Raw genomic sequence first — 27,879 nt, 5'->3', positions numbered from 1 at the left:
TGATATAGACAAATACAGCCGAATAAGTCAAAACATTATTTAGGAACAAGAATTGGAACAGATTGAAAAAGATATAAAAAAATTAGGTAAGATATCATTTTAATGGAATTTATATGGCCAACTAAAATTGTAGATAAAGGTAACCATTGAGTCAGAGAATTATTCACTTGTTTGAACGTAGCAAGATAATTCTCCTTAAAAAGAAATTAACGATTCTTTGTCATTGTAATACCAAGATAGGTGAATTAATTTTTAATGATCTTAAAAGGAAAACCATCATACATTGATGCAGGAGAATTCAATGGAAAAAGTTCACTCTTATGCAAATTCAATTTATATACTGAAAATGGACTGAATTGTAAAAGTAATGACTTGATATGGGGAGGGAGGCAAATGGATCTGAAATGAAAAGTATAAAGGGAGAACCTTATGTTCAATCCCTTTTCTCTGTATCCCTGAAATGTCCTTGCATTCACAAAATGTAATTGCCAATGGTTCAATCACCAGATCAAATAATAAAGGACAACAGGCATTCTTGATGAGTGCCGTTGCAGATTGAAAGGCTGAGATTGTTGTAAATTAATAAGAATTTTGGAGGATGCACGAGAAAACAATAATTTCACCCATGTAATAATATCAGAACCAAAATCAAATTTTTCAAGAATTGTAAACAGATATGACTATTCTATTTGATCAGAAGCTTTTTTGCATCCAATGATTTAATACACTCAGGAATTTTCCTAGAGGGCAAGTACTTAATATTCATTAAATGACATATATTAAAATATGAATATCAGTTTTTAATAAATCCCATCTGATCTTCAGGAATAACTGATGGTCAAATGTTTTCCATCCAACTGGCTAAAATTTTGGTTGTGTCTTTACCTTTTTTCACAGTTAAAGATCTGTAAGTTTCACTAAATGAATTTGTGAGTTTACCCTGTTTAAATGAATATGCAAACACCATACTCAAGTAAGGTGTGAGAAATTGAGAAAATAATTTAAAAAATTTCACATGAAACCCATCAGCTCCATGGGCCTTTTCAGGTTGTAATGAAGAAATGGCTACCATTATTTCCTCTTCTGAGATGAATTCATCCAGACTAATTTGATTATTTGAAGAAATCTTGGGGATATTCAATTGGTCTAGACAATTCTTCATCAAATTACTGTCACTCGTACATTCAGGAGAATAAGGTTTGGAATAGAATGTTTTAAATGTGTTGTTTATCTCAGAATGATCTGAAGTCATTATACCATCATCTTTACAAACATTTGTAATATTTCGCTTAGCATCAAATCCTCGCAATTGGTTACCCAAAAACTTACCAGATTTATCACCATGAATGGAAATTTGACTTTTAGACTTCAAAAGTTAGCATTTGACTGAATATGTTGCGAGAAAATCCAATTTACTTTTAAGTTCAATCTGGTTTTTTTTGTATACGTCTGAGTTTTTAGTTTGAGTGTATTTTTGATCTGTTTAATTTGTTAAATTAACTCAAATCTTTCTTTATAACCTCTGCCACTGTTCATACCAGACCAAAAGAAGTCATGTTGAGACTAAATCACAATACACATCTTTCACCATATTCAAAATGTTTCCAAATGCTTGGGACATGAGGCCAGTTACATAATTCTAGTATAAGTAAAGTTTATCTCTGAGGGCATGTCTCATTTGCTCAATTTTAATAAACCACCCCTATTCCTGGCCAGGTCTGTAGAAATGAGCTCTGATCCATTCATAGTGTGATCACTTAGCTGTGACTTTAACATGCATGCAGTGTTCAAGAGAATCTTGTGGTGAAATATAGCCAAAGGTTTTGCTTTTCATGTTATTCAGGCAAGTGAACTCATGCAACAAATAGTGCAATAATAACAAATAAACAAACAAATAGCCAAATGAACAAGACAATTGTGTCAGGAGTAGGTCAAACTCTGGGCACTGATGAGCACATCCTGTGCTGTTCCTGACCTGAGCATCAGCTTTCTTATTCAGCCAGGTTTGCCATTGAAGCTGGATCATTTTGGCCATCAGTTAGTCAAGGTAAACAAGAGTTTCAGATAGTTGTTTTGTTTGTGACTCTCTTGTTTCAAAGACAAAAATGTTGGAGGTGAACAGCATGCCAGATGTGTCTCTTTAAATGGATGCTTCCTGACCTGAGAAGGATTTTCCAAGTTCAACTTTGTTGATAGTATCTTGTTTTGGTCTAACCTCTGAGACTAACTGAAGTTATCTGTCAAAACATTTATTGTTATTGCTTGATCTAAGAGAGAGTTAGTTTAAGGACCACCATTTCTGGTGGTCTTATTTTTAAATTTAATATTATTTAACTATATTTTTCAAGTTGACTCATTATTATGTTGGGATTGAGTGTGCATCCCCAAGTCATTAGCTGAATCTCTGCATGAGCTTTCCAGAAATATAACCATATTGTAAAACAACCATAGTATTGTGGATGACTTTTTCTAACAAGAATGACATCATGAGTGGGCTGAAAGGTGACAGATGGAGTTTAATGTAGATAAGTGTGACGTACTTCATTTTGGGAAGAATAACCAAAATAGGACATATGCAGTAAAGGGGAGGTATTGAGGAATGCAGAGGAACAGAGAGATCTTGGAATAATGGTTCATAGTTCTTTGAAGGTAGATTCTCATGTCGATAGGATGGTGAAGAAGGCTTTTGGTATGCTGGCCTTTATAAATCATAGCATAGAATATAGGAGATGGGAGATGATGTTGAGACTGTTCAAGGCACTGGTGAGGACAAGTTTGGAATATTGTGTGCAGTCCTGGTCTCCAAATTATAGGAAGGATATCAATAAGATAGAGAGGGTGCAGAGAAGATTTACTAAAATGTTGCCTGGATTGCAGTATCGAGAATACGGAGTAAGATTGAGTAGAGTGGGTCTTTATTCATTGGGGCGTAGAAGGTTGGGGGGGTGGATTTGATAGAGGTATATAAAATTATGAGGGGTATAGATAGAGTAGGTGAATAGGCTCTTCCCCTTGAGGATAGGAGAGATTGGAACGAGAGGGCATAAGTTAAGGGTTAGGGGAAAAAGTTTAGAAGTAACTTGAGAGGTAGCTTCTTCAGCCAGAGAGTGGTGGCTGAGTGGAATGACCTCTTGGAAGAGGTGGTTATAGCAGGGTCAATTTTTTCATTTAAGAGGAGGTTGCATGAGTGCATAGATGTGAGGGGGTTGGAGAGTTATGGACAGGGAGCAGGTAGGTGTGACTAGTGGAGTTCACTTAAATCGGTGCGGACTGGAGGGGCTGAGATGGCCTGTTTCCATACTGTAACTGTTATATGGTTATATGATCAAAAGTGAGTGCTTGGATTATAATTTTTCTCAATATTACCACGTAAACCTAGCTGAGCATCTCCAACCATGAATGTAAGTGCCTGAACAAAGCAGAATGTTTTTTTCTCAAGTGCATACTTGGGCTTACATTGCTGGTCCTTGTGATTTACTCTCCAACTGTGCCTGAAATAAAATCCTTGAAATTGTCAGCAGGTCAGCGGTAGAAACTAACTTACGGACCAGTCATCGACATGAAACATAACATTGGTTTTCTCTCTCTCTCTCTCTATCTCTGAGTGCAATCTTAGCTGTTGAGTGTTTCCAGAATTTGCCTTTCTCTTTCAAATTTCACCTGCAATATTTTGCTTTCAGAATATAATTTATGTCCAGAACTAAAGTCTCAAGGTACCTCAGAAGAAGTCAAAACTTGTTTGAGTCAACTTACTGCCATCAGGACCAGTTACTTTTTTAATCTCTTTGTTTTATGATGTGATTGTGATACCATCATAGACAGCTGCTATCTTGCTGTATCAAAGATAAGCTGCATTGTACTTAGACTTTAATATTCAATTAGTGCCTAAATCACCTTTGTGAACCAGAGCCCAAATCAAAATGTAAAAATACAGTAAAAATCCCCGTTGTCTGAAATTCAAGCAACCAGCAGCCTCGAACAACCATCAAAAGAATGTGGAAATTAAGTAGGTAAAAATACAAAAAAAATTGACACCCCTAGCGTTTAGTTTGCCAATTGTGTGACATGCAATCTCAAGCAACCATAATTTCTCTTATCCGGCATCTACCAATATCTCCATAGGTGCCGGATACCAGAGGCTTTACTGCATTCACAATGGTGGAAATCAGAAATGGCAATAAAAATGCCAAATGTGTTTTTATCACCAAAAATGGTGCCTGATCTGCTGAATACTTGCAGCATTTCATGTTTTGAATTCAATTAAATAATTGCATAATTGATTCTTGGATTCCTTAATAATAAAGGAAGTATACAAGGCCAAATAGCCTTTCAATACTTGATTCATGATTCACTCAGAATTTTGATAAGTCCCTTTTTTCTTTCAAAATTTGCAGTTTAACAGGAGAGATTTTACCTTTTCGGAAGTTGAACTGCGGCTGGTAATCAACACTCCCATGTGTTCAATGGCCACTAACTGTTTTAAACCTGGCATCATATTTTTGCCCTAACATTCTCTTTGACTGGACATTGATCAAAACACAGATGAGCATTTCAGGCTTGGATCATTTGTGCACTAATTGACCACGGAAGTCTAAGTATGATGCAGCCAATATTTGATACAGAAAATAAATAGATCCACTTCTGCCTATAGTTCAGTATAATCCTTTCCTTTTAAAACATCTGTATTTTCTATTTACCAAGCAGAGTCCCAGATATTAGTCATTTGAATTTGAATTCATTTCCACTGGTTTCAGGAAAGATTTTTTAATTGCATTTAAGATTCATAGATTCATAATATGACATAAACAAAGGGGATTGACATTTTGTGTTCTTTTCAAGCAATCTCAAACTACTTAACACCTAATAAAACTCCTTCTAAATTAAATTAAAAGTTAAATTTAAATTTAAAAATTTGAGACTTGCAGCACAGTAACAGGCCATTTTGGCCCACAAGCTCCCGCCATCTCATTTACACCCAATTAACCTACACCCCCCACCCCCTCGGTACATTTTGAATGGTGGGAGGAAACCAGAGTCCCCGGGGAAAACCCACGCAGACGAGGGGAGAACATACAAACTCCTTAGAGACAGCGCGGGATTCTAACCCAGTCCTGATCACAGCTGCTGTAATAGCCTTGCGCTATCTGCTACGCAAAATGTAAAATATAATTTCTGAGTGATCCAGCAGTCATAGCAAGAACTCATAAAAAGAATGTGATAAGGGCTGAGTAATTTGCTCCATTTATCTTGATTGAGTGGTAAACATTGTCTAGGCATCAGGGATCACTACTTATGTTCCTTCACAATATGTGCAAATGTAACATCCACTCCAATTCAATAGCTCATCCAAAGGCCAGCACCCTCACCTCCCACAGAGTGAACAAAGAAAAGCTGGAAGAATTCAATGGGTCACTGTCAATGGACATTCGAGTTCTGTCAAGATGTTGAATCCGGGCCCTTTATCAAGATCCTTATCCATCTCATGATAATGTGCATACCTCACTATAATCATGGACATCTGTATGATTGGTCTGGGATTCTTGCTTGGTCTCATATTGTCTCTTGAAATCTCTGATGGCTTTGCAAAGGTCATACTGTGACAGAGTATATAGAAATATTTTTGGGAGATAAATTGGAAAAGGTTTGTTAGAGTAGGTTACATACAAAAACTTTAAAACAGGTCTTATTTAAAATACTGGAGTTCTGCTCCATGCTAGACATTGACTCCACAACTTTTGCAAGAGCTTTGAAGAGTGCTCAAGAAACCTCACTAATGGATTGTTGTTTGCCAAAGGCAACAGATGAAAGAGCTTGCTGGAGCCACAGCTGTCTGGAAGAGAACTTGCTGTTGTAAGAGGGTCATGTGGTTTTGCAAGCTGATATAGTGTCAAAGAGGCTTTCTCTGAGAGATAGAAAGAGAGAGAGAGAGGGATTGATTGATTGATTCAGAGAAAGTGTTACAGCCAGCAGAAGTAGATAGGACTGGAATAGGACAAGCTGGCAAGCCCATTTGGAAGACGGCCTGTTCAAAGGCCTTGTGGTTCATGCAAGAGGAGAGGACTGGCTGTTTAATATTTCACTTGGAATACGAGAAACAAAATGTGGTGACCTGAAAGAAAGAGTTTATCATCTGGAGAACCCTGAGGGGGCAAGTTTTGTCAGCAAGACTCTGAGGTGACTGATGGAAGTACATCAGTTGTGGATGTCCTGGAACAATACATCTCTGTCTGAAAACCGACAAGAAACTTCCTGAGCGGTAACCAATGACCTTTCAAGCACCGAAGCCTGGTGAACTTATAAATGTTAAATTCTGTGCACACTATAAGAATTGCCTGCAACCAGTGAACTTGGAGGAGTGAGAAATGAGATTGGACTGTGAACCAAAGAACTTTCCTGAACTTACACACATATTACACACGTGTGCTTAGAATTAAAAAGGGGTTAAGTTAGGTTAAGTAAGTCAATAGAGATAAGTTAAAGTTTGATTCTGTTTTCTTGTTTAAAGATAAGTAACTTTTGTTTAAGTAACCATTTGTCTTGTTGAATATCTATTGCTGCTGGGTTTATGGGTCCTCTGAGATCATAACAATACCTAAACATCTTGAAACCATCAAACCTGGATTGCGGTAGAGAGTAGATTTCCCAGTTCATCAATGGTTTCCAGTTAGGGAATACCCAGATTGTCTTAATTGGCATGCAATTTTCTATGCATTTTCTGGTGAAGCCCTTGACAGAAGTGGCTGAGTCCTTGAATGTGGACTATTCACTGAGTCACACAGATGATCATCTGGTTCCTCAGAACAGTCCTGTGCACTTTAGCGGCTAACTCTTTCAATCTGAGTCAGTGAACAAAATAATGTGTTGAACTGGTTGCTAGGGTGCTGATTTTTCTGCAGGCTTCAGTCATAGTCATTTGGGAAAATCATAGCTGGACCAACACTGGGAATCAAGTAGATTAACAGCAAAGAAACAGTCACAGCATTGGTGGGAGGTGGGGTGGCACCAGAAGAGGATGTCTTTGGATGCATCAATCCATACATTTATCCCCAGACAGCTGTGCTAAGCACATTATGCAAGCTTTTAGAAGGTCAATGCAGCAATCCCCAGGTTAGACAAGTACTTAATCCATGGGAACTGTCCATCAGTCATGTATCAGCTCCCCATATTGAATCATTCAATATACACTTGCTAAAATTCTATCCTTTCATTGGATATTCTCCCTCACATTACAAACAAATGGAATATATACTGGATCCAATCACTAACCAGCTTGATAACTGGGGAATTTCATAGTAATTTTTCCAAAGTATGAATATCCAAGAGTTTTTGCATCTGTCAGGCTTTGCTTCAGCGCTGTGAACGCTTTCTTCTGCTCAGATCCAAAATAAAATGGTACACCTTTCCTGGTTAGTTTCTTTAGTGGTTCTGCCACTGTAGCGAAATTAGGAATGAACTTTGCACAAAAATTAACCAATCCCAGGAAACTCCTCACCTCTGTTGTGTTCTGAGGTGCACGTGCCTCTGCAATAGCTTTCACCTTGGCCTCTGCAGGGTTTAGTCCTTTCCGTGTAAGTCTGTGTCCCATGAAGTCCATTTCTGATACACCAAACTGGCACTTGTTTCCATTCACAGTAAGGCCTGCTTCCTGTAGTCTAGATAGTACACGCCTCAACCGTTTGTCATGCTCTTCCTTCGTTGGTGCATGGACTATGATGTCATCAGAAATGTTGACAACTCCAGGAATGCCTTGAATCACTCGATGGATTTCATACTGGTAGATCTCTGAAGCTGCAATAATTCCAAATGATAGTCTCTTGTAACGATACAATCCACAGTGAGTCACAAATGTTGTCACATCTCGGGAACCTGGATCCAGCTCTAATTGATGATAGCCCCATTTCAGATCAATTTTTGAGAATACCTTGCTGGTAGTTAGTTCTTGAAGTATTTCCTCCACCGTTGGTATAGGGTGTCGTTCTCTAATTATAGCTTCATTGGCCATTCTCATGTCAACACATAGTCTTATGTCACCCTTTGGTTTGGGCACAATCACTACGGGACTGACCCATTGTGTCGAATGTTCCACCGGTTCAATAATGTCTTGTTCGATCAATTCTTTAATTTTGGCTTCGACTTTCCCACGAAGTCCAAACGGAGTTCGGTGCATTGGTTGTGCCTTGGGTTTGACCGTTTGACTGTTTCATCTACCGCTAGCTTCAATTGTCGACCTTTCAGCTTTCCTACTCCTTGGAAGACTGCAGGGAATTCTTGCTTCATATCCTCATATGACTGAATTGAATTGACACAAGCTCCAATATGAAGTATTGCCAAGTCTTGCGCTGTGCTTCTACTCAGCAATGGTTCTCCCCTCTCTTCTATGACCATAAACTCTGCTTCGGTGTACTTATCTCCAGCTTCAACAGTTGCAGTAAAACATCCAATGGTCTGCAATGGCTTGGTTGCTGTGTATGGATACAGTTTCTTGGAACACTTCTTTGAGGTACAGATGATCTTTTTCCTTTTCAACTTCTCCCATAAATGTCGATCAATCACATTACTGTCACTGCCTGAGTCTACAATGACCTGAACTGTCACTCCACCAATGATCACTGGGACCTTCTCATGATGTACTTCATTCAACGTAAGTTGGTAACAACTCTGTTCCTCCTGGGTATCATCATCGTCACCGTCTATCTGGCGAATGGTATCTTTCTATCCAGGATACTTTCCTTTCCCCCAGGCTTTGCCTTTGGAAGTTGTACTCTTCCTCTTCTGGTCTGCATTGGACTTGCTTTTGCACTTCTTTGCAATGTAGTCCTTACCTCCACACTTTCTGCAAACTTTGCCTTTGGCCGGGCAATATGGGTCTTTTCCAAAGTGACCTCGGTTTCCACATCGATAACACTCCACGTCCTGTGTCGGCGTATATCTTGGCTGATTATGGCGATGTGAGAGCCTCTTAATTTGCTGGCTTGAGTTGCTTTTCAGGGTCATGGTATGAAATTGCCCTTCAACAGCCTCTAATGCAGCAGCAATGGTTAAAGCATCGGTGAGTTCCAACTCACTCCCTCTTTCCAGTAGACGTCTTCTGAATTTATCTGATCTACAGTGCTGTACGACTTGATCCAATAATTGGTTGTCCAAATCAGCTGGCATGTAATTGCATCCAACAGCTAGCTAGCGTAGTCTCGTCACGTACTGAGCAATTGTCTGACCCTCTTCTTGTCTCGTTCTCCGAAACAAATGGCGTTGAAATGTAGCATTCGGTGTCACTACATAGTGTGCATTTAATGCATCTACCGCTTTCCAGTACTCATCCTTTCTTCCAGTATTCAAAAGTGTTTTAAATGTTGCCCGAACTGAGGGTCCTGCAGTGAAAAGAAGTAATGCCCTTCTCTGCGCTCTTTGTTCAACGGTATCTAGAAATAGGCCACGACTGTCGGCGTAGGATTCAAATTCTTCCAGCCATGCTTTCCACTTCACACTTACAGTGCTTGCATCACCTGTTGGGTCAAAATGAGCAATTCCACTATGTGTTAGAAAGTCACTGTCTGCACCAGCCATGAGGAAATGTTTGGAGAGAGCCCAGACAAAATATTGAGCATTGTTCCTCCAATTTGCAGTGGCCTCAGTTTGGCAGGACATGGATAGATGTGTTGGTGTGGGAATGATGTGAGGAATTAAAATGGTCTGCCACAAGGAAATCCCCACTATTGCAGCGGGCAGAGATGAGATGCTCAGCAAAATGATCTTTCAGTCTATGTCCAATCTCTGATGTCGAGGAGGCCACTATGGGATCACCAGATGCAGTAGGTGACCCCTGCAGATTCATGAGTGAAGTGCTGCTTTGGAAGGACTATTTGAGGCTCTGAGTGGTGGTGGGGGAGGATGTGTGGGCACATATAGCATCTCCTCTCTCTCTCTCTCTCTCTCTCTCTCTCTCTCTCTCTCTCTCTCTCTCTCTCTCTCTCTCTCTCTCCTCCTTCCCCCCCCACTGGCTCTTTTCCTCCAGTTCCCTACCCCCTTCCCTCTCTATTCAGAGAGCTACCCCCTCGCCCTTCACCTCAACTTCTCTTCTCCCCTCCCACCCATATCCACCCATATGACCATTTGCTTGTTGGATCCTCCCCCTGCCCCTTCCTCCCTCATTTTCACTGAGGCATCTACCTGATTTTTGCTCATACCTTGATGAAGGGCTCAGGCGTGAAATGTGTAGATTTGCCTCCAATGGACACTGCGTGAGCTGCTGAGTTTCTCCAGCATGCCTGTGAATTAAACTTCAGTCACGGCATCTGCACACGTGGTTGTACAGATCAATGCCAATGCCTCGCTCTCCCATTGAAGACCAACCTGAAGGAAGTATTTGCTAAATATCTTCCCATTTCAAAGTGCCTTGATAATTATAACAATGAGTTTATTGTCACACGTGGAATGAGAATGTAGATATGCACCGCAATTCGTACTTTTCTGCAGAGAAACAAGTACTTTTAGAAAAAAAACAACTCCAGTGATATATGTGTGAAATCTGCAGGCACTGTGATTGTAATTAATACACAAAAGCATTCACAGGAAGCAAAGATATACAACCAATGATCTGGGCTTGAGCACTTCATCTTAGTGAAAGCAAAAGTCAGGCATCTGACTAAGAAGGAGGGGGAGGTGGGAAGAAGGGGCACAGGGAGGAGCACGGGCCAACGGCCTGGAGACCATAGTTACACATGGGTGGAAGGACAGGAGAGAAAAGCTGAAAATTGATTGAGGGAGAGGGATTGCTCTGTGAATGCAGAGCTGGGGAAAAGGAGTGTGAAAGAGAGAGAGAGAGGGGGGGATGGGGAGGAATGGAGGTGGTGATAGGGAATGAGATAGACCTGGGAAGTGGGGGGATGCTAACAGAATCTGACATTAATGTCATCAGGTTGGAGCATTGTTCCTCCAATTTGCAGGTGGTCTAGGTTTGGCTTTCATGAGACCATGGACAGACATTTCAGCATGGGAAAGGAGTGGGGAATTGACATGGGTTGCCGTGGGGAGATCCCCGCTATTGCAGTGGACAGAGCAAAGGTGGTCATTGAAGCAATCTTCCAGTCTGCGTCCAGACTTCATTGTTCGCTTTCCGCTCCTGCCCTCCCATCCATCTTCACCTGTGGCCTCTTGGTTGTTGGCCTGTGCTTCCGACCCGCCCCTTCTTCACTCCTCCCTCCCCCCCCCCCACAGTTTTGTGGGGATTCCTGCCTGCTTTTCATTTCATACCTTGACAAATGACTCAAACCCAAACATTGGTTGTATTAATTGGCCTCCTCTGGATGCTGCGGGACTTTCTCTTTTTTAAAAATAATTATTTATTGATTTAAAACCACATAATAAAACACATAATTAAATATCATTCAAAACAATACGAATACATGTGATATATATAAAAAAATAAGAACCTGCCCCATATACCACCCCACCCCCCACCTATCCCCCTATAAAAGAAGAAAAAAGGAACAAAAGACCCTCAACAGGGATGCCTATTACTTTAAAGTCTCTTATAATTTACTGACACCTTAAGGAGAAGGGAATGTCAGAGCTTCATTTGAATATTAACACCCATATTTTGTAAATAAGGGCCCCATATCTTCTATATAAATTTCCAGCATCTGTATTTTTTATATTTACAGCATTTAAGTGTTATTGAATACTATCAGAATAATTATTTCTAAACAAAATAATACCTTACTTTCATGTAAGTATCTTCTGGAGATGTAATCAGTTGAGGTCTTTCTTTGGGAACGGTTGCAGGTTTTGGAAAAAAATCAATGCAGGCAGGGCAAGACGTTTGATTCTGATTGATGCCCTCTGAATGAACTTTGGAAGAATCAAATGAAACTGACAAAGATCTGTATCTAAGCAAGGGTCCCCTGCAGAGGTGCCCCGTGTCTCTTAAGCCGATCACGTAATTAGTTTCACAGTGCACTATTACCAGACTCTTATCCAGCAAAAGGAAGGGGGGGGGTGTCAATAATGGATGAAGATTTAAGAGAAAGATGGAAAAGCCCTTGAAACATTTTTCAGCTGCATGGCTATTGGACAATGAAATTACCAGCCCAAAATGCTTTAATTGCCCCAATAAACTTTCAGCCTTAAAGGTAGTTAATCCTATTCCTCATTTTGTTTAGGAAGAACTCACGACAAGCATATTCTTTGATGATAAGAAAGATGAATCAAAGAAAGTAAACAACTGACTCCTTTTGTGGAGTTAAACCAAGGTCTAGGCCTGAAAACCAATGTGCTAGAGAAACTCAGCAGTTTATGCAGGCATCCAAAGGAAATAAAGGGTAACCTGAAATCGCAGTGGCCACCACGAAATAACTAGAGTGAATCAGACGGATTTAATCTTCATCACCCGCGTATCCTTTTAAAAGCCCGAATCACGCGCTCGACGTGCATTGACATCATCACACACTGACGTCACATGGCTGGTTCAATGCTTTCTTGGGGTTGTAGTGCCGCCATGACGCCGCTACACTCCCCACCACTCCCCAACCCCCAGAACTGGCAGAAAGGTTTGTCTGTCTTTTCAGTGGTCGACCTCTGTGACGGACTGTTGGCTGCTGCAGTGGGGAAGACTTGCGCATGTGAGCTAGTTTAAGCCTGTCAATAGTGAAAGACTGTGGCTTCCCTCCAATGTTCAAAATACAGATCAACCTAGTTTGTCTCAGTATCCTATAAGGCAAGGTTAACCAACTGTTCCCCTACGGATGAAGACATATTAGCAGTTTTTGAGGTCTTTGGGCACAAAGGAAGAGTGTTCTCTATGCAATGATGGTGGTATAGGGGTCAATTTTCCTACGGTCTTCCTTAGCCTGCTCAACGGTTCCTTAGGATCATTGCTGGAGTTGGAATGGTGGGGGACGAATTCCTCTGGGACCACCAACTGTGTGCTGTACACGAGCTCTGCAGATAAAGCTTGGAGTTGTTCTAATACCCAATAATACCCAGGGCAGCTCATCAGCCCAGTTCGGGCTCTCTAACTGAGCCATCAAGGCTGACGTGAGATGTCGATGAAATCTTTCCACCATTCCATTGGCCTGGTGATGACAGGCATTCGTATGATGAATTGTTGTACCGAGCAAGCGAGACAAGGCCATCCACATCGAGGATGTAAATTTTGCTCCACTATCTGAAGTAACATGCGCTGGTAAACCAAAACGAGACACCCAGGGATTGAGGAACACCCAAGCACAAGTGTCTGTAGTAGCATCGACCATAGGCACGGCCTCGGGCCATTGGGTAAACATGTCTATTCCTGTAAAAAGATAACAGTATCCTCTTGAAACAGGAAGTGGGCCAACAATGTCCACGTGGACAAGAGCAAAATGAATAGTAACTGCTGGGAAGGACTGCAGTGGTGCCTTAGTGCTGCTAAACTTCTGCTTTCTGGCAGGCAATGCAAGACCTCACCATTCGTGTAACGTGTTTTTTAAGACCGTGCCTCACGAACCTGTCGGAAACCACGCAATCGATGGATGTGAGAGACCACGGACAGAGTCGAATACTCGACGTTTCCATGATGCTGGAGCTACTGGACGTGGATGAGTAGTTTGCCATTAACTCCAAACTGGACATCCTTCAATTACAGGGTCATGATTACAGTCCGATAAGTATTCATCTCATGGTCATGTTCTTGGGCCGTGGACAAAGCTGTATAGTCAATACCTTGATCTACAAATGAAACCTTGAGTGGAGCAGAACAGGACAGTGCATCAGCTACTACATTGTCTTTTCCAGAAATATGTACTCTTTTTGTGGAAAATTCTGAAATGAATAATAATTACCATTGTTGTCATACTGACCTTGGAAAACACAAATATTAAGGGCTTGTGTTCAATGTACATAGTAAACTCTCTGCCCTCCAAAAAATAATGGAAGTGTCGAATAGACAAGTAAATGGTCAAAAGCTCCTTATCAAAAGCACTGTATTTCATCCTTGCTTCAGGAAGATGACGGCTGAAGCATGGTAACAGTTTCCATTGCCCATTAATATATTGATGAAGAGCATCTCCTATGGCCATACTGGAAACATCTGTAGAAAGGGCAGTGGCTGCATTTAAAACTGGGGAGCTGAGCAGAGTGGCATGAGTCAGCAAATCTTTCATCTTTAAGAAGGTGCTGTTTCCCTCTTCAGTCCAATGGATGATTCTGGCATTTCTAGACAGTAAATCAAAAAGAGGTTTCATGATATGAGCTGCTCCCAGAAGAAACCAACGGTAAAAAATTACCATGCCCAAGAATTTCTGTAGGCTTTTAACTGTAGAAGGTCTTGAGTATTTGGTAATGGCCTCAACTTTGGATGACAGTAGGGTCATACCTTCCTGAATAATTCTATGCCCCAAGAAATCAATTGTTTCTTGTCCAAAAATGCATTTATCTGGATTGATGATGAGTCCAAACTTTTGAAGACAAAGAAAAAGTGTACGAAGATGTTCCAAATGTTCCACCTTGGTCCCACTGGCCACTAAAAGATCGTCGAGGTCATTGAAGAAATTGGTCAAACCACGTCCGAAAGCATCCAACTCCCGTGGAAATGATTGAGCAGCATTCTTTAATCAGAATGGCATTTGTTAAAATTCGACCAACCCAAACGGGGTAATTATTGCTGTTTTTGAGATGTCTTCTGGCTCTACTGGTATTTAGTGATGGCCATGCACTAAATCTACTTTGGAGAAGATCTTTGTGCCATGAAAATTAGCCAAGAAATCCTGACTATGAAGTATCAGATAACGATCTGTGATGGTGGCATCGTTAAGCCGCCTGTAATCTCCACGTGGTCGCCAACCTCCATTGTGTTTTGGGACCATGTGTAATGGGAATGCCCAGGGACTATCAGACCTATGAATTATACCTCGTTCCTCCATCTTAGCAAATTCGTTCTTAGCTAAATGCAGCTTCTCTGGAGGTAAATGATGCACTTTAGCATGGATAGGAGGGCCCTTTGTACAAATATGGTGAGTAACATGGGGCTTTGTAGTGGAGGCAGAAAATTGTAGAGTAGTAATTTCAAGGAAATTTTCCAACAGCTTGGAGAATCCATCCACTGGTCTATTTAATGTCTGAAGGTGCAGAGCAGGTGTACAGGCGTCTGCCAGAGAAAATGACTGAAAAGTAGTTCCACCTATTAGCCGACGCCCTTTTAAGTTGATGAGGAATGAATAAGGCCGAAGAAAATCTGCACCAAGCAAAGGTCGGGATCCTGCTGGAATAATGAATGGCCAAGTGTAGAAATGATTCTCCAACTTGATGGTGCTGAAGTTCGGAAGGTTGGAACTGTTAACTGCTCATAGTTGCAGGTCCGGGGTAGGATGGCAAAACCGGTGGGTGGAAATACACAAACTTCTGAACCCATGTCTACTAGAAATTTTCACTGTGACAACTGGCCCCATACACACAGTAGGCTTGCAGGTTTCTCGCTAACCACCACAGCCCTTACTGGCAGTTGACCTAGGTGTTTCCTGCAAACGAGCAGGGTGGAAGGCACTTGCGGGATTTATTCCTCAACACCTGTGGTAATAACCCCATGATGAGGTGTCCACGGGCTGCTTGCTTGTCTTGGAGCATTGCCTGCTTGTAGGGAGTGATGTACTAAGAGCACTAGAGTGTGACACGGGCTCAATATTGGAGGGGTTGGTTGTGCAGGCTTGTCTTTCCTTGCTGTGGTTTTTAGCCAGCCATAGACTGTCTGCCTCTGCCACTACAGCCCCTTCGAGTTGTTACGAGCCCAGAGGAACCCAAAACCCAGCAGCAATAGAAATTCACCAACAAATAGTCACTTAAACAAAAGGTGCTTTTAATTTTCTTTAAACATAAAAACAGGATCACATTTTAACTTATTACTTTTAACTTGACCTAACTTAACCCTCTTCTAATTCTAAGTGCGCACGTATATAATGTGTATATGTTCAAGAAAGTTCTTTGATTCACAGTCCAATCTCACTTGTCACTTCTCCAAGTTCATTGGTTGCAGGCAATTCTTATACAAGTGCACAGAATTTAACATTTATGTATTTTCACAAGGCTCTTGTGAAAAGTTAAATGGTTACCACTCAGAAAGGTTCTAGTTGGTTTCAGAGAGAGATTTATTGCTCATTGGTAGCACACAAACTGATTTCCCAGGATCACTACTTCAGTGTCTTCCCGACAAAACTTGCCCCATCAGGGTTTTCCAAATGATAATCTCTTCTTCCAGGTCACTACAGAGTTTCTCTTATTTGCCTTATTTCAGGAGAAATGCTCCAGCCAACCATTTCCTCTTCTATGGATCACAAGGGTTTACAACAGGCTGAACTCAGAACTCACAACCCACCTTCAAAATGGGGTTTAAACAAGCTTCCAAAAGTCACTGCAGAAGTTAGTTCTCTCTCTCTCTCACTCTCTCTCTCTCTCTCTCTCTCTCTCTCTCTCTTTCTCTCTCTCTCTCTCTCTCTCTCTCTCTCTCTCCCCCTCCCTCTCTGCTTGCAGAACCACAAGACCCCTCTTAGAACATCAAACTGCAACCAGACAAATTGCCTGCACCAGAATCACTTTCTCCCTGGCCATCTGTTGCTTTAAAGGCAATAGTCCATTTACTGCAGAGCATCAGTCCAATTAACACCGACAATAGCCATTCTTCAAAGTTTCTGTAAAGTCACTGTGGAAATGAAAGTCTCTACCTATGCATAGCTCTTACATTTTAAATGAAATCTATTTTATGAAGTGTTACTGTCTTTTTGTGAAGTGACCTACACACTAACCCCCACAATCTATCTCTTTTAAAGACATAATATATAATATAAAATATAATATACACTGTTACAACATGAACACTTGGAAACAAGAGTCTAATATTATCTGGCATTCACTCTAATAAGAGCTGCTCGAATAACATATTGGGCCTGTCACCAGCTGCCAGCAACAAAATTTCATCCTTTAGTTCTGTAGGGGCACGGTCTCCCAACCCATCGAGATGTAGTAGTTTGGCTGCCTTTTCCTTACAGGACATAGCATACACATAATAAAAGTGCTTTTAAAGTGTCATTTTGTTGGAATGTGGTGGATCCTGTAGGAAGTTGCCAACCCTCTTAACAACGGCCTGGTCCAGGGCACTGTCGAGATGCTAATAACGACTGGTGTCTAATTTGAATTTGTGAAGGTGAAATTATGCTTCAGCCTGTTGGAAGCACAGTTCAGGTTCAGCCGTCCAGAAAGGTGGCAGCTTCGCAGTGACGGCTGCAGAGTCCACGTTTGCCCAAAAATTTTTTTTTTGACTCATCGGGGTCACCAATTGTGGCCATTGAAATTGCAGTGGACACGACGAAATAACCACACAAGCCATTTTTAGAGTGAATCAAACGGATTTCTCTTCATCACCCACACGACCTTTTAAAAGCCTGAATCACGCGCTCGACACACGCTGATGTTGTCACACATTGACGTCACATGGCCAGTTCAATGCCTCCTGTGAATTGTAGTGCCATCATAACGCCACTACCAACCAATGATCTGGTCCTGAGCCCTGCATCAGGATGAAGAATAAAACACTTGTCCTCTGCCCTCTCTCCTATCACATGCCAGCATTTTCTCTTCTACCATCCCACCTGTATGCACCTCTTACCTGTGGCTTGTGCTCCTCCCCCTTCCGCCCTCTTCTCCAACACCCCCACCACCTTTTTATTCACAGTTTTTTTTATTATTCATGAAGAAGATCTCAGGCTTGAAAGGTTGGTCGCCATTTACTTCCTATGAATGTTGAGTCCCTTGCTGAGTTTCTCCAGTACGGTTCTGTCTTGTTCTTTCTTTTGGAATCTAACCATTGAAAAATAGCTGTGGATATAAAGGAACAATTAGACCAGTGGTTATCAACCTTTTTCTTTCCACTCACACACCACTTTAAGTGATCCCTATGCCATCGGTGCTCTGTGATTAGTAAGGGATTGCTTAAGGTAGGATGTGGGTGGGAAGGGAAGGTTGAGAATCACTGCTCCAGACCCAATTGTTACTGAAATATTTTGCTTGAGAAAAATTGTCATTGGGCCATTTCCTTTAGAGTTATGAAACTGTGCACATAACAAGTTAATTAGGTACAATTTAAACAGTGGTTTTCAACCTTTTTTCCACCCACATCTCACCTTAAGCAATCCCTTATTAATCACAGAGCATTGATGGTACGGGGAATAATTAAAGTGGTGTGTGAGTGGAAAGAAAATGGTTGAGAACCACTGAATTAGAAAGTGCCATTTTCTAATTGAGGTTCTTGGTTTGATTTGTCTCAAATTGATGAGTCATTTTTTTCTCTCTCTCTCTACTGATTGTAGGGATCCTAGGTTGGAGATAAGGGTCAACATGAGACAATAGTCAGGTATCCAATTGGAGTCATGGAGTCATAGAGCACAGAAATGAAATCTTCAGCCCATTGTGTCCATAGTGATCGTTTTGCTTGTTCTTGCCTGAACCAGTCAGTTGTGAGTAATTCCAATTCATTTCAAACAATACTGGTGAGAGGACATTTATTTCTTTGCTCATGCCTTGAAATCAAAAATCACTCCTATTTCACTGTCCCCATCTCAGCATTGAGAACATTAATGTGATCGAGGTGTTCACCTCAAGAGAAAATGAAATTTACTCTTGTCTGCATTATACCTGTGATGGTACACCACTGGCCTACTGCAGAGGGCAACCTCTGTACCTGCAGGAGTGTAAGGGGAGAGGACAACACCTGGCTGGCTGCCAATCAGTCGGCATAAATGGATCAAGCCCCACCCAGTCAGGTGTCAATCACCCTCCGGGATATAAGCCTGCACCGGCCTCCCGAGGCCTCACACTGAGTTGCTGCAGCCACAGCCAGCCTGGCTCTGTGGAGGTTTTTGTGGATGAAAGCCTGATGTTCAGTCTTTACCTTGTGTGTGTCTGATTCTGTCTAACAGCACACCACAATACTGTAGCTGTGTTGTTGTTGACACAACTGTGCCCTGATTAAGCTGAATTTTTCATGGGTCTAACTAACACACAAACTAAAAACAGATTCTCTACCCTCAGCCTAACTGTGTGAATGAACGGCTGATGTAGTAATTACTATCAGACACATTATACGATGCACAGACGCTCCCCTAAATACGATAGCCTGATGTACAATTTTTCGAAGTTGCGATGGTTCAAATCCATACTTTCAATTTCAAATTCCGATCTGTTCCTGCGCTTATGATATACGGTGCGCTACTCTCTTGAAGATGCTGAGCGATGGCAGCATCACCTGAAAGTATCGTATAGCATTCCCTCCTGTGACGCTGACTCAACCACATTCGCAGTCTCGTGAACTGTAAACCTCCCATCGTTAAAGACGTGGCAGGTGCATTATTCTTTCGAGACTTTGATTTTTTCGACTTAGGATGGGTTCATCGGGGCATAACTCCATAATAAGTTAAGGAGTACCTGTAGAAAAACTCTAAAATTCTTACGTGCCACAGCCGAGCATATAATTCACGAAAAATAAAAGACTACAATAGTGTACACATTTTGAACTGAAAGTAGGCAATAATTGCAAAAGACATTGATAAAAAAATTCAGTTATCTTGGAAATAAAGGTAATTTTTCAAAAGTGCAGACAGTTCTTTTGTGGTATTTCATTATAAGAAGTACACACAATCCCAAATTGTAAGAATTACTTTTTTTTAGAAATTGGCTCATTTCCTGAACTATGATTGCTGGATTATTAAATGAACTCAGTAGGACAAATGTTTACAGGGACACACTGCAGGGAATGGTGTAATTTTCTGCCTTATAAACAAATGATGTGATATTTTATTGGGTTAAACTGTGTTGAGGTTGTTAGCATTACATGCCTGCACTGCTGCAACACACAAGCTCACATTGAATGACTAACAAACAATAATAATGTTACCAATCTTTAATTTCCCAAGTGTTGTCTTAGGTATTGTGCTGGGAACTTTCCTGAAGTACCTCCTCTGACAGAACCTGGGAAATTACACACAAATGAGTTCACAGTCATCAGCTTTGCTCATATCAGTGGTTTATTTTCTGGCAACTGAGATGCTAATTTTATTTTACATCTTGGATCCACTTATAGAATACATTGATTTACATTTATTAGTGTTTAATACAATTTGTGATTTCAAAGATCTTTAGTTCATTTTACTCAACAGGCAAAAAAAGATCTTCCTCTCCATTGAACCATAGAACACAACAGCACAGAAAAAGGCCCATCAGCCCATCTAATGCAGGACAGACTATTATTCAACCAAGTCCAAATGACCTGCACCCATCCCATCCAAATAACCTTGAATGTCAAAATGGAGCCCGCATGAAGGAGATCCCCCTATTGTTTCCCCTTCAACAGTTCACCTTTCACCTTTAGCCCATGTCTTTGTGCTCTTGTCTCACCTAACTTCAGAGGGAAAAGTCTGCTTACATTAACTCGAGCTCATAATTTTATTTACCTCTATCAAATTTCCCCTCATTTATCTACGCTCCAGGGAATAAAGTCCTAACCTGTTTAACATTTATCGGTAACTCAGTTCCTCAAGTCCTGGCAACTTCCTTGTGTATCTTCTCTGCACTCTTTCAATCTTATTTAATATTTCCTGTAGTTAGATGACCAGAACTGCATACAACATTCAAATTTCCCCTCATTTATCTACGCTCCAGGGAATAAAGTCCTAACCTGTTTAACATTTATCGGTAACTCAGTTCCTCAAGTCTTGGCAACTTCCTTGTGTATCTTCTCTGCACTCTTTCAATCTTATTTAATATTTCCTGTAGTTAGATGACCAGAACTGCATACAATATTCAAATTTCCCCTCATTTATCTACGCTCCAGGGAATAAAGTCCTAACCTGTTTAACATTTATCGGTAACTCAGTTCCTCAAGTCCTGGCAACTTCCTTGTGTATCTTCTCTGCACTCTTTCAATCTTATTTAATATTTCCTGTAGTTAGATGACCAGAACTGCATACAATATTCAAATTTCCCCTCATTTATCTATGCTCCAGGGAATAAAGTCCTAACCTGTTTAACATTTATCAGTAACTCAGTTCCTCAAGTCCTGGCAACTTCCTTGTGTATTTGGCCTCACCCAATGTCTTACACTATAACATGCCAAGTCCTGTGCTCAGTATTTATTGATTTATGAAGTTTGTCACGAGCCCCGAGGACCCCAAAACCCAGCAGCAATAGATATTCACCAAGACAATGGTTATTTAAATAGAAGTTGCTTTTAATTATCTTTAAACATGAAAGTAGAATCAAACTTTAACTTATGACTATTAACTTACTTAACCTAATTTAACCCCCTTCTAATTCTAAGCACAAGTGCATGTAATGTGTGTGTAAGTTCAGAATGGTTATTTGGTTCACAGTCCAATCTCACTTCTCATATCTCCAAGTTCACTGGTTGCAGTCATTTCTTATACTGTGCACAGAATTTAACATTTATAAAGTTCACCAGGCTTTGATGCTTGCAAGGTAAATGGTTACCTCTCCAGAAGGTTCTTGTCGAGAGAGATTTGTTGTTCCGGGACATCCACAACTGATGTACTACCATGAGTCACTTCAGTGTCTTGCTGATGAAACATTCCCCCCTAAGGTTCTCCAGATGATAACCTCTTTCTTTCAGGTCACCACCAAGTTCCTTTTTGTTTCCCTTATTCCAAGTGAAATATTAGACAGCCAGTCCTCTCCTCTTGCATGAACCACAAGGGCATTGACCAGGCTGTCTTACAAAATGGGCTTTCCGTACGCTTGCCAGCTTATCCTGTTCCTGTCCCAGCTGCTGTCTTGCTGGCTGTAACACAGTACAAATGATTTCTGTGTGTGTGTCTCTCTCCCTCTGAGAGAAAGCCTGTTTGACTATCTCTCCTTGCAAAACCACATAACCCTCTTAGAACAGCAAGCTCTCTTTCAAACAGAAGCGGCTCCGACATGTTGCCTTTTGTAAACAACAATCCATTAGTGAAGTTTTTGAACACTCTTCAAAGCTCTTGCAAAAGCTGTTGGCCCTGACATGTCTAGAATAGGGTAGAGCTCCATTATTTTAAATAAGATCTGTTTTAAAGTGTTTGTATGTAACCTATTCTAAAAAACCTTTCCCAATTTATCTCCCAAAAACATATCTATAGGTCAACGTGCTAAAAGCTCTTTTCATAGCCCTATAACCTGTTATGCTACTTTCAGGGAATTATGTATCTCTTACAATACTTCACCAGTCTGTTCTTCCAAGTTGCATGTGTGGTGTTATGCCATCTGTTGCAAGGATCCCAATTACTGTTCATTCAGCTCAGCATAGTTGGCTCAAACCTACGGCAAGTTCTTTGTTCACCTCTGTAGTGCTGGCAAGGGAAGAATTAGTTTTTGTCCTTCTTTTGGCCACTTGCTCTTCACAATCCAGGGATTTCCCAAAGATAGGATTGTGCCTGTCTTGTACCATCGCGTTGAGTCAATTATGAAATGTGAACACATTGCTGGTGACATTCATGCATGCAGCATGTGAAACAACTTGTGTTCCAGCAGGCCACCCATTGTAATGCAGCCAGGTTCGACATCATAGAGTTATGGAGTTCTTAGCACAGAAACATACCTTTTGTAGCATGTCAAATGACCAAAACCAAGGCAAAAGACTGGAGCGTAGTACATCGAGGTCGACCAGTCCAGACTGACCTGGGTCTGGTTAGGAGCAGCCCTTTATGACCTGTCAGTGGGCGTGGCTACAGCTCTCAGCCAATCACTACTACTATATGTAAATATATACAAATATATACATTGGTAATAGCATCCTGTCCTATCACACCTTTCAGCCCAACTTGTCCATGCTGACCAAACTAATCTTATTTGCCTGAATTCAGCCTAAATCCCTATAAACCTTACCTAACTAAAAGTCTTTTTAACATTACAATTGTCCCCACTTCTATCCCTTCTCTGGCGTCTCATTGCATGTACCCAACAACTCTGTGTGAAGAAGGTAATCCCTCAGGTCGCATTTGAATCAATGCTCTACCCAGGGGGGAAAAAAAAATATTAGTTATGCCCCTCATGATTTTGAAAAGCTCCGCGAGGTTCCCTCCCCCACACCCCCCCCAGCTTCATATGCTGCAGGGAGATAAGCCCCCAGCCTATCCTTTAGGTTTAGGGGGAACATTAGGGGAAAGTTCTTTACTCAGAGAGTGACAGGAGTGTGGAATGAGCTGCCATCTGATGCGGTGAATGCAGGCTTGATCTTGAGTTTTAAAAGTATATTGGATAGATACATGGATGAGAGAGGTCTGGAGGGTTATGCAGTGGGACTAGCAAAATAGCTGTCAGCATAAACTAGAAGGGCTGAATGGCCTGTTCTCTGTGCTGCAGCATTTCATGGATCTATAGTTCTATTCAGCCTCTCCTTATACTTCAACCCACCAGCCCTAGTTAAATTCTTGTGAATATTTCCTTCACCTTTTCCACCTTAAATATATTTTTCCTATAGCTGGATGCAGTCTCACCAATGTCTTGTACAGATGGAACATGACAATCCTCTACTCAGTGCCCTGATCGAGGAATGCAAGCTGGCCAAAAGCCTTCCTCCCATGCTTAGCTTTGTTACCACTTTGAGGGCCATACGTACATGTATTCTCAAGTATCTATGTTCTCCCACATTTCACCAAGCACAAAACCACCCAGCATGGACCTCAACTGGACATTGACCCAGGAGTCCAAGCCCACGGATTTGGAGATACGCTTGTGATAAAACAGCATTGCATTTTGTGTGAATAAATGGAATCTGCAATGTAAACTGAGCTTGCAAGATAATGTCTTCCAGTAGGGAAGTTTGGACTTGTTTAAGCATTCTGAAATATTTATTAGATTCCACATTCCACATTCCAAAATTTGTTCTTAGACAATGTATGCAGTGCTGAATCCACAAAATAGATTGGATCTCCAAGATGATGTTCTTGCTTCGTTCATTTATGACCATACTTTTTATTTATTTGACCTGCATGGGAAAAGCAGAGGAATGTTTCAAGGTTCTTTTCAAGTTTACAAAGACTGAGGCCATGTGCACCTCCTGATGCAGCTGAGAAGCAGGCAAGTGTACCTACTTGTCTGTTTTACTCTCCTTTCATGAGAGTGGGTCTACGTGGGTGAATAATTATTTAAATGAGCTGACCCAGTAAAATTATGAATTCAGCTCATTTGAATACCTGTTCTTGCTGTCTTTGTAGAAAGCAGCTGGGCAAACCATCCACGGCTGTGATGTCACCCCACATCTTTCAACGTCATCATGATGTGCCTTCGCGCTGCACTTTACCGGCTCCACTTTTGCCTTTACTTTTAAAACTGCCCAGCTTCTCCTTGGATCCCTTCACTTCAGCTCTCTTCCATAACTCTGCACGCAGAACAATCCTGTAAATGTCAACTGGATGTCATTTTAATTGCTTTACAAGAGGGTAGAAGGTGATTCCAGCCTTCAAAGCTCATGCCGTCCAATTAACCCATATGTCTTTTGGAGCATGGGATGAAACCAGAATGCCCAGAGAAAACCCACGCTGGTCACGGGGAAAATGTACAAAGACTTTACAGGAGGCATCGGGCTTGAACTAAGGTCCCTGACACTGTAATGGCATTGTGCTAACCGCTCTATTAATAGTGCCTCCCTATTCACACTGTAGTGGCCTATCTGACTACATATCTTACGCAAGTGGCGATAAATAACTCTGGAGTCAGTAGAGTCAGGAATCAGTTCCTTTATTGGGCTTAACCACAGCTTTTATAGTTCCCTCTGCGCATTTCACGCTGAGCCTTCTGGGATGTGGTAGTGATGTCACTTTCCAGCCTCAGGTGTTGGGTGCCATAAAAAGCGCGGGCTCTTATTTGTGCACTTTTCCTAATTGCTGGTGCCTGGCTTGTAGCTGGAGGACTGGGACGTCATTGGAGGCGATGCGCTCTGGTGATGCGCTTGCTTAACTGTTGTGGCTGTGCACAATTCTGTTGTACGCATGAGGCTCCCGCTAAACCCCCCCCCCCCCCCCCCCCAGAATCATGGTTACCAGACGCAGGTCCGTGCTGATAGTTGAGCCTGAGGTGTCCTCTGGGACGTTTCAGAGGTGACATGATCAGTCTTGAAAGGCCAGTGTGTGCCAGATTCAGTCGTTCAATTGTGAACATACACTCTTGGCCCCCTATGTCCAATGTAAATACTACTCCTTCTCGCCTGATTACTCTAAAGGGCCCCTCATATGGGCATTGAAATGCTGAGCATTTCTGACCTTTCCTAACCATCAAGAATTCCGCAGTCAGAAGGTCATGCCGCACCTGATGTTTGGAAGTCCCATGAAAAACCATGGGATAGGGTTGTTTTGCTAATTGCTATCTCTCACAAGACGCAAAATATCCAAGTCAGCTGGCCGATTTATGTCACTACCGAAATGTATGTAATCTGGAATGGATAGTGGAGTTCCATAGATCAACTCAGCAGACGAAACTGGCAATCCTTCCTTTGGTGCCATTCGTATTCCCAGTAACACCCACGGTAATTTGTCCATCCAGTTCGACCCCTGCAGCCTTGCCTTAAATGCCAACTTTAAATGCCTATGGAACCGTCCCACAAGTCCATTTGATTGAGGATGATAGGCGGTTGTGTGGTGTAATTTACTTCCACAGAAGTTTGAAATCTGTGTCCACAGGTGGGAAGTAAACTGCGTACCTCTCTCCGAAGTGATGTGAGTAGTGTTAGGTCTGCTTTGTCCATGAATGAGTGAGACAAACACCAGACTGAGTCGAAATCAGGGTTCTTTGTTCTTTATTACCGGATTGTAACACTTGCAACTAACAATGTTAGTCGGAGAATGCATTCTGCCGTTATCAGCAAAATGGTGATTTTTTATACCCTTGGATACGTGCTTAGAACATCATCATATCATTACTTGTCCAATGACTAAAACTGTAGCTATCCTTTCCCTGCTAGCTTCCTGCCTCTCAATCCATCAATGTCTCTCTTATCTTGTAAGTACAAGGATGCATTCACATCTTGTTACAGCCCTGCACAGGGTAACTCCTTACACATTCCCATCTCATGATGTTTTACCTAACAGGAGTACAAGGACACCTCCCCTTCTTGTTACAGCCCTGCACAGGGTAACTCCTTACACATTCCCATCTCATGATGTTTTACCTTACAGTAGGTACACCAAATCGTGCAACGCAATGAAAAATAAAGGTCCGTGCACACGTCTCAGTGTCTGCTGCCTGCATAGTGATCGCCTCCGGCCAACGACTAAATCGGTAAATAACAGTAAATAAATATCTCATCCCTTGACAGACCGGTAAAGGTCCAGCTACATCCACATGGACGTGCTGAAATTTTGCATCCACCGTGGAGAATCTTTCAGGCAGTACATGTGTGTGTCTGTGAATTTTAGCTTTTTGGCACTGAAGGCAAGTCTTGGCCCACAGGGTGACATCTCTCCTTAGACCATGCCACACATAACATTTTGACACTAGTTTAACATAAGATCTAATGGAAGGATGCGAAAGATTATGTATATCATCAAAGATCTTCCTTTGCCAGCTAACCGGTAGAATGGGTCTACGGTGTCCTGTGGAAATGTCGCGAAGGAGTGTGGGACCGCTTGCCTCAGTAGAGATTTCCTCAACCTGGAGACTTGTAATGGCAATTTTGTAGGCTTGTACCTCCTCATCCCGCTGCTGGTCTTCCGCCAACTGTGCCATGTCGATTCCACCCTGGACTGCAGGGACAGTTGGTCTCGATAGGGCATTTGCCACCGGATTGGAAAAACAGGCCACCTACCGAATGTCAGTCAGGAACTCAGAGATGAATGACAATTGGCATTGCTGCCTTGCGGACCATGGGTCAGATATCATACTCATGGCCTGCACGAGAGGTTTATGATCAGTAAAGGCCGTAAACACTTGACCCTCCAGCATGTATATGAAATGGCGCACCGCCAAATACAATGACGGCAATTCTCAGTCAAATGTGCTATATCTCATCTCTGTAGGTCGAAGATGTCTGCTATAAAATGCAAGTGGCACCCATTGTCCTTTTACGTGTGTTTGCAACACTACACCAATTGCAGTGGATGCATTTATAGTTAGTGAAAGGGGCGCTTTATGATCTGGGTGGGCAAGATGCCGCAGATGCCAAAGAATCCTTCGTTTCTTCGAAAGCCATGTCTGCCTCCTCATCCCAATGCAATATATTTGATCTTTTTCTATTTAATAGGTCAAACAGTGGGTGCATCATGGCTGCCACTCCTCTAATAAAATTATGGTAAAAGGCAACCATTCCTATAAATCATTGCAAATCCTTCTGAATAACAGGCCGGGGAAACTTGCGTATGGCAATCACTTTGTCTGGCAATGGTATAGTCCCAGTACGAGAAATCCTGTGGCCGAGAAAATCAATTGCAGCCGTACCGAAATAGCATTTTGCAGGGTTGACTGTCAGGCCAAAATCCTGTAATTTAGCAAACAGGAGATGGAGGTGTCATTTATATGATTCCTCATCTGGGCTCGTTATGAGGATGTCATCCAAGTATTCGAAGGTTCCTTCTAAGTCCATAGTGACAATGTCCATCAATCTTTGAAATGTCTGGGCTGCATTCTTCAGACTGAACGGCATTCTAATAAATTCAAAGAGACCAAAGGGTGTTATAATAGCCGTCTTTGGAACATCCACAGGGTGAACTGGAATCTGATAGTATCCCTTCACTAAATCTACTTTGGAAAATATGGTGGCATTAGCCAACTGTGCTGAGAAATCTGAAATATGAGGGATTGCATAGTGGTCGGGGATGGTTATATCATTCAACCGCCTGTAGTCCCCACATGGCCACCAACCACCGCAGTTTTTACCCACCA

At 41.7% G+C, this 27,879-nt stretch overlaps 1 long non-coding RNA gene across 1 annotated transcript; it reads right to left on the bottom strand.

The window, feature by feature from the left end:
• Positions 1-17,682: 17,682 nt before the first annotated feature.
• LOC138737524 (uncharacterized) lies at positions 17,683-22,688 on the bottom strand. The gene is made up of 2 exons (XR_011340998.1): positions 22,604-22,688; positions 17,683-17,838 (listed from the first exon to the last, which is right to left on the bottom strand). It is a non-coding gene; the product is annotated as an uncharacterized lncRNA (long non-coding RNA).
• Between the last annotated feature and the right edge of the window lie 5,191 nt (positions 22,689-27,879).

Source organism: Narcine bancroftii, chromosome 6 (genome assembly GCF_036971445.1).
Source record: "Narcine bancroftii isolate sNarBan1 chromosome 6, sNarBan1.hap1, whole genome shotgun sequence".
NCBI lineage: Eukaryota > Metazoa > Chordata > Chondrichthyes > Torpediniformes > Narcinidae > Narcine > Narcine bancroftii.
This window is presented reverse-complemented; position numbering and strand designations above follow the sequence as displayed.